Source organism: Staurois parvus, unplaced genomic scaffold (assembly GCF_062004578.1).
Source record: "Staurois parvus isolate SC_StPar_1 unplaced genomic scaffold, SC_StPar_1.0 ptg000303l, whole genome shotgun sequence".
Classification (NCBI taxonomy): Eukaryota; Metazoa; Chordata; class Amphibia; order Anura; family Ranidae; genus Staurois; species Staurois parvus.
The window spans coordinates 2,775,750-2,788,596 of NW_028318099.1; the positions used below are offsets into that span (position 1 = coordinate 2,775,750).

Genomic DNA, 12,847 nt, shown 5'->3' on the forward strand with positions numbered 1-12,847 from the left:
CAGTCATGTACACTATATGCTCTATATACACTACAAATCCCATAGTCTCTAGTCCATCTCAGGAGTAAGCAAGAAAGGGTGGCTACGTGTTTACATACAGTGGGACCATGGAGAATGAACATAGCCATCCTCTAATGGGATGTCAGACTACAGCAAAAAAACATAACTAATTTGGAGAGTTGGAGGAGGCTGACAGCAAAAGAACTAAACTTAAGGCTCCATTCATACTTGTACGACTCCAAAGTTGCACGATTTTGGAGTGCAACTTTGGCAAAATTTTGGATGGGTGAGACTTGGATGTGACTTTTCCCTCTGTAAAGTCGGACGCACTGTTGCATGTAAAACATTACGGTACAACTTTCATTCAACGTTTGAGGAATAACATTGAACTCTATGGCCCTCAAGTTGTATGAAAGTCGGATCAAAGTAGCTGCAACTTTAAGTCGCACACATATGAATGGTTATCATTGGAAAACATGAGGTACAACCGATAATGCGACTTTGATGTCCAAAGTCGCATGACAAGTCACACAAGTGTGAATAGGGTCTTAAGCGATTCTAAAAGTTCCTTTTTTTTTTTTTTTTTTTATAAACATGTCATATGTACCTGCTCTGTGCAATGGTTTTACACAGGGATGCCCTGATCCTTCTCTTCTTGGGTCCCCTGACAGCACTCCTGGCCCCCCCCCCTCACTCCTGAGCCACGCCTGTGTGGCACAAGACTCACAGAGCACAGCTCAGCCCCGTCCTCCACTCCCTTTTCACTGGCTGTAATTGCCAAAGGCTCCATCTGCTGTCTCTAAGCCAGTGAGATGTGATTGGCTCTCATGCACATCGTGGGACCAGGATTAGGCTCAAGTGAGTATTAGGGGGGGAAGATGCAGTCAGGTTTTTCACCTTCATACATAGAATACATGAAGCGAAAAAACCTTCTGTCACTTTAAAGTAGTTGTAAAGAACATTTTTCAAAAATGTAAAATAAAAAAAAAAAAAGACATACTTACCTGCTCTGTGAAATGATAGTGGTCCCTTACCTCCTCTTCTGGAGTTCCCCGCAGCACTGTCCACTGTTTTCTGCAGGAGCCCCCTCAATAAGCCATGCACTAAAGGGGCACCCACGAGGGAGCACTCCTGAGCCAGGCTGTGTGCATACCTATATACACACAATGCAGCTTTGTCATGCCCCTAGCTCCCTCCTCACTGGATATGAAGGACAGTAACAGGACCCAGTGACTCCTGCTGCTCACAGTGTATCCTGTGAGACCAGGAGGAGGGGCATAGCAGCGCTAGAGATGGGACAGCGCTGGATCAGTGGAGGAGTCTGGGTAAATGTTTAGGGATCCAATAGTGGTGCATTTTTTACCTTAATGCATAGAACACTAAGCTAAGAAACGCTTAAACTTTAGAACCACTTTAACTAGTAAAAAACAGAGCGACAGCTCCTTATTGCAGAAGAGACATGCTAAATCTCTTCTGCAATCAAAAACAGCTCAATGTGCATTCCTGGCACACTCTGGCTGTGCCGGAATAACTGACTCCCTATGAACAGGATGACGTCATTCCCCCACCGGCCAATCAAGAGGACGCAGCCAGGAAGAAGATGATGGCAGCCAATGAGGGACGTGAACGCTGCATTACTCAAAGGCGGAGGGACTTTTGAGGGTTTAGTTCCGTTTTAAGCATATTTGAATACATTTTTTCTTTTTAAACCCGAATTTAGTGTCAATCTAAGAGCTTTTGTATAAATTAGATTTAAAGGCAAGTTAGAGAAACTACTATATGGTACTATTCGGCCGACTTGATAATTAGGTCCACGACAATCAGCCCAGTATTTCATCATAATTAATAGGTATCACTTCCCAATCACTGTGCCTAGTCTATGTACATACATTGAGCAGAAAACCAGGACCCCTTTAATAAAGCCTACAGGATGTACATAATCTACGAGGACATGCAGTGTGGGAACAATACGAGTACAGACTGCAAAGCAGCTTTTGTTTTGGTTCCAAAGAGTTCCTTCAGACACAAATAATGTGTACATTATTATTATATCAGGACCAACAGAGAACAATTGCCGCTTACGTTACAGTTTTACCTACAAGGAACCACATGCAAGGTTAAAAGAAATGTCTCGTCCGGGAATTATCCATTGTATTCAACCATATTCAAACACTGAGGCAAGCCACTGTCAACAAAGTGGAAGAGCAACATTACACCACTCCACGAGACACACATCTTCCCCATGACCCCACATTACACATCACCTACGTCACAACAAGCCTTCATTTCACTTTCACATTAACTGTAAGAAAACGGAACGGCGTGTTCAGAAGACGCTCTTCCTATTAGGGGGTGAGTTACAAACTTTAAGAGGCGCTCCAGTCCCCTCCCCCCATCAAAAAAATGAAAAGTCTAGTCTGGGGTTGTGATGTTGCTCGGTATTGGCGTTCCCGGACCCCTGCTCATGGTCTTGTCATCTTTTTCCCTTTGTACGCCTCCTTCCTTTTCTATTTCTGTTTGTTTTTGGTGTGGCGGTGGAGAGCTGCCTTTAATCTGAGTTACTGTCTGTGTTATGCCAATGTTTCTGTCATTTATGTGCCATTGATAGCCCCTGCGTGGGCACACCTTTTGCTTTGTTGGTGTTAGAGCACAGTTTATTTTTTTATGTGCAATTGGTGGCCCATGCGTGGTTGTGTCTTGTTGCTCCTGTTTTTTTTTTTAATGTTTATAAATTAATAAAAATCATTGAAATACAAAAAAATTAAAAGTCAGCAGCTACAAATACTGTAGCTGCTGACTTTTAGTATAAAGGACACTTACCTGTCCAGGGATCCAATGATGTCCTCATCCGAGCTGATTCTTCAATTGCCTTCCTATCTAGGCGCCAGCATCTTAAGGAAGGGAAACTGGCAGTGAAGCCTTGTGGCTTTGTAGCTGATTTCCTGCCACGCTGCACTTTGTGAACAGTCTTGCAGTCTTCTGGGACTTGTGATGTGCTCCAGAATTCTGCAGGGGGAAGGAGGGAGGGCTGAATTTCCACTCGGATTGCTGAGGTGATCTGACTAGAAGTGCGACTGTCAAAACCAGGTACCTGCACCCCCCCCCCCCCCCTTCCCTACCCTAATATTATTTTTATATATATATATATATATATATATATATATATAGTACATTCACATCAGTCCCTAACCCTCAAGGGGTGTACAATCTAAAGTCCCTAACTTACATTCATACACATACTAAGGACAATTTAGACAGGATCCAATTAACCTACCAGCATGTAATTGGAGTGTGGGAGGAAACCGGAGTACCCGGAGGAAACCCACGCAGGCAAAGGGAGAACATGCAAACTCCAGGCAGGTGGTGCCGTGGCTGGGATTCGAACCAACGACTCTGGTACTGCCAGGCGGAAGTGTTCACCATTTAGCCACTGTGCTAAAAAAATATAAAAATAAGAGTTTAATTCCGCTTTAATGGAAGGCACAGACAGTAATAAAAACCTGACAGGTGTTCTAATCCCCCTGCTTTATCAAAAAAAAAAAAGTTTGCCCTTAGTTATTCTTTAATAAAGAAGGCTGTGTAACTGAAAATGAAACGTTAACTGTAACACTTTTAAACAAAATGTAAAAAATAAAAGGGTTGGGAGGAAGAGAGATATGCATCAGTAAGCTAAACACATATAAACAGGCATACGTAGCAACCAGCACTGAGAAGTATATAGAATGCTGGCAATGTGCATTGCACAATCATAAAAGAGATTAATAACCAAGGAGGTAGTAGTTTGCTTAGCACTCAAGGCTTTCACAGTCAGCAGTTGGAGGGATTCAATGAACCTTACACTAAACAAAAAGGTCTCCTGTAATCAGACATTTGTTCTCTGGAATCATGCTGTCAATAACACCAGCCTCTGATATTAAACCAAGCTAAAGTCGTACAAGGAATACAGTGCTACAGAAATGTCTGCACACTACTGAATTCTTTACTTAAAGAGACCCTGTCATGGGGGAGAGCAAAGTTGTCCAGGGTGTGAAATGCAGGAGCTTGGAGGTATCTGCAGGAGCCTCCAAAACTTTCCAGTGAGGCCAAATTCTAGGCTCCTTCACTTCTGAGTAACGTCAGAACTTGCAGCTAAGTCCTGACCACACAGATTCCTATTGGCTCATCGCCAAGATGGGCAGCTTCGATGGCCAATAAGAATCTGCAGGCAGCAGGTAGGAATAGTGGGCATTATCTAGTAGAATCAAAAAGTGCCAAAGCTTTGCCTATCAGAATGACCTGGGATTAAGCCATGGTAGGTCTGGGAGGCTTCTGCATGTATTCCCTAGGTCAGAGGCAGCCCAACACAAAATCGTAAACTCACCTAAAAATATTGATTTTTTTAAGATTTTTTTTTCCTAAAAAATGTGTTTGTACTTAGGGAACACATGCAGCCAAAGAAAAATTTGACAGTCCTTTTACTAGACTTTAAAAAGTTTAATCTTTCCAAATAAAAATCTCCCACTCTTCACAATCATGCTTAAACAGGTCATCCGTTTTCGGCCGCACCTATATTTGTGAGAAACTACTTTCAAAGATGAAGCACACAAATGACAAAATTAGAACCAGAATATCTGATGAGCACCCAAAGAATTGATTGAAAATTGCTATTACATCCATCGAACCAGATATTGATGCATTCGTTGTTCAAAAAACCGTTTTATGTTGCTTCTTTTACATCTGTAATAAAAAATATTACAAAAAATGAAGTTTTATTACTCAGATAGGTGCATTATCTAGATCAGTGATCATTAACTTGTGATCTGCCTGACTTATTCTGCTCATCAGCTATCCTTATTGTTGGTGTATTTTACGTTTGGTCCATGACAATTCCTCTACTTCTAGTGTGACTCAGGAAAGTCAAAAGCTTGGACATCCCTCCTCTAGGTGCTTGTATTTTATATGCCTGCAGCAGTGAAACAATCAATTTAAAGCATATCTTTACATTGCCAAAGCAGGGAAAGTTGGTCATCAAGAATTGGCCAAAAGTAGCGCAGTGTATGGCCAGTTTATCAGATTAGTTAGATAGCAGGCACTTATCTGGTGCCTGTACTTACCTTTCATTTGCCATTGACCTCCTCCTGTATAAATACCATCACTGCACAGGTTTCCTGGTTGTCTCTGGGTCAGACAGTACTATGGACCCCAAACAGGTAACCCAGCATTGCATTGTGAGAGGCAGGAGAGAGTCACGTTTCCAATTAACTGGAAGAACGAGGTCCTCGAAGACAAGATTTAGAGGATAAACACCAACCAGAATACCTGTTCCTTTGCCACCAATATGAAAAGTACTGGTTTTCAAGTATTTAATACACGCAGATTTGTGTGTGTGTGCAAGGAGGGGCAGGAGAGGAGCCGTGTATACAGTGAGGAAGAAGTGTGTACAGACAATCTTCCACACTTGCCGCCGCTAAATGTCACTGCCAGCTTTTAAATGCAGCTGCTGGCTTTTCAATTTTCACTTTATAGTTCTGAGAAGCAGCGGTCATTCGCCCCACAGCTAAAGTAAACAAAGGGGAGGGGTCACTGGGTGACCCCACCCCTTTGTTTACTTTAGCAGCCAGGCAAATGACAGCTCCTTTTCAGAGCTATACAATGAAGAAAAAACAAAAGCCAGCAATTGTATTTAAAAACTGGCAGTGACATTTAGCGCCAGCAAGTGAGGACGCCTGTCTGTATACACTGCTTCCTCACTGTATACTTTGCGTACCTCTTCTCCTGCCTTTCTCTGCCCCCCCAAATAGTCAGTCTGCCCCTCAGGCCGCAATTATCAGCTCACTTTTTCCTACCGGCAGAATGCCAATAGGACTATTTTCAGCGGATAGGTTTCTGCTGCTGAAATTTCGGTGCATCCCTAGTTTCTAGAATCCTTCATTAGCTAGAAATCAGCTACTTCCTTTATATCAGACACCTACAGAGGTGATTATTAACGTTAAAGGACAATAGTCAAATGTTTTTCCCATTTTGGATAGAGTAAGGGAGGGTTATAATCAGTCAGTTTATTTTTTTCCACCTGCATCCCACTGGGGAGATTTTTCCATCCTGTCCCATAGCCAAAACAAAGTGAAAGAAAATCCTTACAAATGAATGGAGTTCCTTGGGGACCCTCAGGTCACCAGACCTAGTGTCACCATTGGAAACTTTTCCCTCTATTGCTTTTCTGGGAACAACCCAAAATTTGGGATTTTCTTTCACTTTCAATGTTAATGGTAAGCAGACACAGACAGCAATGAAATCTGACAGGTGTTCTAATCCATCTCTACTCTGTCCAAAACTACAAAAAACAAGTTTTGCCTTTAGTTATACTTTTATTAAATATCCTTGAGAAATTTCCTGTGGTTGAACCATCACATTCTTTTTTCCTATAATCCATTCTATTGTATCCATGAAGCTATTAAAGCAAAAAGCTCTTGTCCCTTGGTCCACAGTCACTGCTTCCATGTTTATACACTAGAGATGGGTCGGATCTTGGCCAGTTTATTATTTATTTCAGGTACTTATATAGCGCCGTCAATTTTACGCACCGCTTTACATACATTTTACATTCACATCAGTCCCTAACCCTCAAGGGGCATACAATCTAAAGTCCCTAACTCACATACACATACTAGGGCCAATTTAGACAGGAGCCAATTAACCTACCAGCATGTCTTTGGAGTGTGGGAGGAAACCGGAGTACCCGGAGGAAACCCACGCAGGCACAGGGAGAACATGCAAACTCCAGGCAGGTGGTGCCGGGTTGGGATTTGAACCAGTGACCCTATTACTGCCAAGTGGAAGTGCTAACCATTTAGCCACTGTGCTTCAGCAGGGACCAGATGAGATTCAATCCATCTATGAGCAGGCCAGCCGTATAGAAGTCAATCTATCGATCGACTTCAGTACAACCAACCTGTTGGATTTTTCTCATGCATTCATGGTCAGCTGCTATAGTTGCCAGCAATGATATTGTGTTCTGTAGGCAGGGACGGCTCTCAGTCGGCAGAACACAACTGCGCTGCGGGAGGGATTCCTCCATTAAAACTGACTGTTTTGATGGGGGAATCGAGCAATATTCTTTTGTTCCTCCCGTGAAGGAAGGCAAGAAAATTGCATAATCTATGGGCTGCTTTACAGCTTATTAGGGGTAACCGGCAACTCCTGTATGCCCTCGTCTCCCAAAGCTCCATGCCAGGTTCTCGGTAATGTCACCTAATTACGCTGTTTTTAGAAAAGCTGTCAACCGACATTTTTGCCTGCGCAGTCACCTTTGTGATGGGCTGTTCTTTAAACTATTATTGGAATTCAAATGTATCTAGAAAAAAAAAAAAAACAGGGAAATTCTGCTAAGAACAGATAACGAAAACTCCCTTCCCTGAGAACAAACCAGTCTCACTACCAAAATTGCTGCTGTGTCAGCCCATCCCGTGTACCTGCTCAATGGGAACCAGCAGGGTAAATTCTTTGCAGCCCACGGTGGTTAACTGACCACAGATAGCTAGAACCACAATGCAACTATTCTCATATAAAAAAGCCTCAGCGTTCATAAAAAAAATGAAGCAATAGTAACGATTTTAACCCATTCTTGCAACAATTACTATAAAATGATTTATGCTGAAAAAGCTGCAAAACTATTGGGTCATTTAAAACTGGATCAGACACTATCCAAGTCTAAAGCACTAGTGAGAACTCATCTGGAATATGGACAACCAAACTGATAAGAGGCATGGAGGAGCTCAGCTATGAGGAAAGATTAGAGGAACTGAATTTATTCTCTCTTGAGAAGAGAAGATTAAGGGGGGATATGATCAACATGTATAAATACATCAGTGGACCATATAATAAAACTCGGTGTAGAGTAATTCACTTTAAGGTCATCACACAGGACAAGGGGGAACTCTTTACGTCTGGAGGAAAAGAGATTTCATCTCCAAATATGTAAAGGCTTCTTCACTGTAAGAGCTGTGAAAATGTGGAATAGACTCCCTCAAAAGTTGGTTCTGGCCAGCTCAGTGGATTGCTTTAAAAAAGGCCTGGATTCTTTCCTAGATGCACACAATATAACTTGATAATAACATTTATAAGTAAAGTTGATTCAAGGAATATCCGATTGCCTCTTGGGGGGACAGGAAGGAATTTGTTCCCCTGCTGGAGCAAATTAGATCATGCTTTGTTGAGGTTTTTTTGCCTCTCTCTGGATCAACTGTGGGTAAAGGATTGTGAATATAGGACTGTATTTTTGTTTCCTTATTATTGGTTGAACTAGATAGACTTGTGTCTTTTTTTTTTTCAACCAGACTAACTATATAACTATGTAGCTATCCTTGACTGTTATTTTAATGTGGTTAACATGAAGGTCTTTGCTATAAATGTGTGCTAGGAATCCTCTGTCAATAAATAATACTCTTTCAGCACAAAAATAGATACTATAAATGCAAACAAATTCTCAGACATGAAAAATCCATTGATCCCAAGGCTTTTTTTGCTGCACATAACACTTTAAATCCGTCAGTGGCTGACTGTTCAATACACCAAAATATTGGGTTACTGAGAAATCATTATACTGTATAAGAAAGGTCTACCTCCCTGGAATAACAGATCACCACATCATGGCATTGATGGGTAAGATTCTTCTTAGATGGACAGCCATGGACACCACTGATGATGCTGCACGGCCTCTTGGCATGGGGCAGCCATGTGGGCTTGGCGTGCAGGCATGCATGGCGCTATCTCTGATATGGCAGCGTCCATGTTTTACTCTCCCCAGCAGGAGAAAAGATGACATATGGGGGGGGGGGGGGGGGGGGGGAAGGAGAAACTCCAGCCAGTACCATTTTAAAACAGGTTCACACATGAGCCACTGTTACTATTCAAGGTGCATGGTATGATACTTTGTCTTTTTACCAGATTCAGGTACGGACTTTAGATCTTTGGGAACATAAAGATTTACCCTGCGGGATTTACCCATATATTGGTTTTTACTATTTTTCACATTCTTTGTTTCGATAGATACCTGGGGGCCACCAAAGGTATTTTATATATACATCCTGTCATAAGATCCTAGATTGTAAGCTCCAAGGAGCAGGGCCCTCAAACCCCTCGTGTATCAGATTGTATTGTTATTGTACTGTCGTATGTTCTGTCCCCCTTTGTAATGTACAGCGCTGAGCGAACTGTTGGCGCTATATAAATACTGTATAATAATAATATAATAATAAGGTTCTAACATATGTACAGGCCCAATTTTCTCTCTATCCCTATTGAAGCACCTAGACTGGATTCAGCTGTTGAGGTGTCATGCAGTTTCCATGTCCATACCTACCAAAGTTTATCTGGATACAGTAATTTTAGTAAATGTTTATATGTATAAATATATACTTACATTTGAATATTAACCTCCCTAGCGGTCTGATTATGTCAGTATTTCTGTGCCCAAAGCGGTACTTTTTTTTGCATGGAAATATGTGTTTTTTTTATTGTAAGCCTGCAATTCTTAGGAATAACTCACTGAAATCTGTCCGAACAAGAGTCTAGTAAACATCCCGGGTATGATAAAATTTGAAACACAAACTCATAAATTATAATTTAATAATCATAAAAAAAATAATAAATTTAATTAAATAATGTAATCAAACCAAAAACACTGAAATTTGAAATAGAGCGCCAAGTTCACACATCAGTGATCTTAGTCACAAAATCGTTTTCAGTGTCTGGTGCCAAATTTCCCCACAAATCATTATCACTCAATTCTGCAAATAGCTCTAATTTACTATCGCTGTTCTCTAGCTGGTCTAAAACCGATTTTGACCTAAAGGGACGCTTTTTGGACGCCATGGACATTTCTCAGTTTCCAGGCAGAAAGAACAGTAAAAATGCCGGCAAGGCACAGGACAAAATGTATGCAAAATGGTTTGATACAGTAAGGTTATACTATGTGATATTGAGTGAATGTCACTTTTTAAAATTTCCCGCCGGTTACGTCCCCCATATGTCCCGTACGTCCCAATGTCGCAGGGAACAGAACCCGGAAGACAGATGCCGGCATCGGCCGGAGGACATTGCCGGGGACATCGTGGGAGTGCAGGACAAGGTAAGAGAAGAAGAGATCGCGGAGCAGCGCCGCATGGTAAGTCCGAGTGTAGCTCGGGGTTACCGCTTGTGGTGCTGAAACTTTACCCCGAGCTACACTCGGGAATACCGCCAGGGAGGTTAAACGGATTTTTGCAATTATCATTACTACTTTCTGGATGTCCCATATAGCTAGCATATAACACACTTGTTGTTTATTAGTGGTCTAGTTGGCTTTATGAGATATTTTATCCCGTCTCCTTACTTTTTAACACCTCTCTCCTGAAGAAGCATGAGGAGCTGCCATCAGACTGTAGTTACATTGCCCTAGAACAGTGGTCTCCAAACTGTGGCCCTTTGCTTGCTTTTATCCGGCACTTGGGGCATTATTCCCCCCACCATCAGCAACAGTGGGGCATAGTTCCTGCCACTGACACCAACAATGGGGCACTATTCCTTCCACTAACACCAATAATGGGGCATAATTCCTCCCACTGACAACAATGATGGAGCACTATTCCTCCCACTGACAACAATGATGGAGCACTATTCCTTCTACTAACACCAATGATGGGGCACTATTCCTCCCACTGACACCAATGATGGGGCATTATTCCTCCCACTGACACCAATGATGGGGCACTATTCCTCCCACTGACACCAATGATGGGGCATTATTCCTCCCACTGACACCAATGATGGGGCGCTATTCCTTCTAACAACACCAATGATGGGGCACTATTCCTCCCACTGACACCAATGATGGGGCACTATTCCTCCCACTGACACCAATGATGGGGCACGATTCCTTCCACTAATACCAATAAGGGGGCATTATTCCTCCCACTGACACCAATGATGGGGCACTATTTTTTCCACTGACAACAATGATAGAGCACTATTCCTCCTACGGACACGAATGATAGGGCACTATTGCTCCCACTGACACCAATGAGGTATGCACACACATACACCTTAAGGAGGCTTCACACTGCTTAAGTTTAGGTTCACCCCTAATCAGATTGCGTTTGAGGCGTTTCTGCATTGTGTTTTTGCACTTTCATTTTTGATGTGCTTTCTTTTTTTTCCATTTTTTTTTATTTTTCTTGTTGCCAAGCAGATTTTAAATGCAAAACGCATCAAAAACCTATGCAAATACATGCATTTCTGCAGCGTTCCCATTTAAGTCTATCGAACCAAAAACGCAACTATTTGCGTTCCAAAAAGTCCCTGACCCTTTCCAAAAAACACACTGAGTGAAAATGCAGAGATGTGAACCTGTCCCACAGGAAATCATGTTAAATGGACTGTACTGCGTTTCTGCAAAACACGGCAGAAAACGCTTCGGTGTGAACCTGGGGTTAGCCAAAGTGCAACTAACCCGTGATTTTCCTGCAGATTAGCTGCACATTCCCATAGACTTCAAGGATGTCCCGTGGTTTGGTGTGCTTTCTAAAAGTGCTCCAAAACTGTAGAAAATAACAGAAGTCTATGGGAAAGTGCAGCTAATCCGCAGAAAACCGTGGGCTAGCTGCACTTTAGCCAAAGAGCAGCGGGGCAGAGTGAAGCCACCTTAATATTTACTTAAACTAGAAAATCTGTAATCCAGATAATTTCAGGTTCTGCTTCTTTATTCTTTACATTTACATCTTTTAGTGCAGTACAGTGGCTAAATGGTTAGCACTTCCACCTGGTGGTACTAGGGCCGTTGGTTCGAATCCCAACCACGGCACCACCTGCCTGGTGTTTGTATGTTCTCCCTGTGCCAGCGTGGGTTTCCTACCACATTCCGAAGACATGCTGGTAGGTTAATTGGTTCCTGTCTCTTTACTGGCCCTAGTATGTGTATGAATGTGAGTTAGGGATTGTACGCTCCTTGAGGGTTAGGGACTGACGTGTGTGTGTATGTGTATAATATATATATATATATATATATATATATATATATACACACATACATACACATCCATGCATACACACACACACGTAAAGCGCTGTATAAATTGATGGTGCTATATAAGTACCTGAAATAAAAGAAATCCATTTTAGGAGCTGGTTGTACACGAGGACCAATCCTTCTATGCCTCTGGTTAGGTTTTGTATAGAACAGAATATATTCTGAAGCAGAATGAAAGGACATTTCTTTGCACATTCAGAGTTCCATACATACAAAGGTGAAATCTGACCCGGAATGTGGCGACAGTCCCGTCTGCTGTTGATGTCGGTAGTATTTACCATACACCACAGAAAACATCTCTACATACCACAACACTGTCAGAATAACACTCAGCACTGCCACAAATACAACATTGTCTTCCCACAAGATGCCAAGAGAAGTATTCTGCAGAAAATATCCAAGTCACCGGCCACAGATCTAACACAAAGTTCTGATCCCCGGTTCAGTGTCACAGCACATGTGATTCGCACAGGAAATATACCACATTCCTGTGCAAATCACATGCGATTCTGTGTGCTGTGATTTGAGCCCATTATCTTGTATGGATCAAACAGCACTGTATTCGCAGGAAAAAGGTGCAGGCACCTTTCTTTTTGCTGCACTGGAAAAGGATCACAGGGGTGTTCCTATCCGCACTGCGTTCTGCTTTTGGGGTGCCATCAGCCTTTAATTGAAACCCGCAGATCACTGGACACACAGTGACTGCTATGCGGAGTGATGCAGAAAATGTGATTCCTGTGCGTTTCCTGCATCACATCAGCGTGAACTAAGCCTAAGGCTACATTCACACGGCCAGGTACATGTGGC

The 12,847-nt window shown here is 42.3% G+C and overlaps 1 protein-coding gene across 8 annotated transcripts in view; it reads right to left on the minus strand.

The window, feature by feature from the left end:
* Positions 1 to 12,847, minus strand: part of SGMS1 (sphingomyelin synthase 1) — a 395,851-nt gene that overhangs the window by 86,982 nt on the left and 296,022 nt on the right. For 2 of the 8 annotated variants that reach the window (XM_089683133.1, XM_089683139.1), the window contains one exon: positions 3,275 to 3,435. The exons of the other annotated variants lie outside the window; for them this stretch is intronic. The gene's annotated coding sequence lies outside the window, so the exon portion shown is untranslated. The remainder of the gene's footprint in view (positions 1 to 3,274; positions 3,436 to 12,847) is intronic. 8 annotated transcript variants of the gene reach the window in all.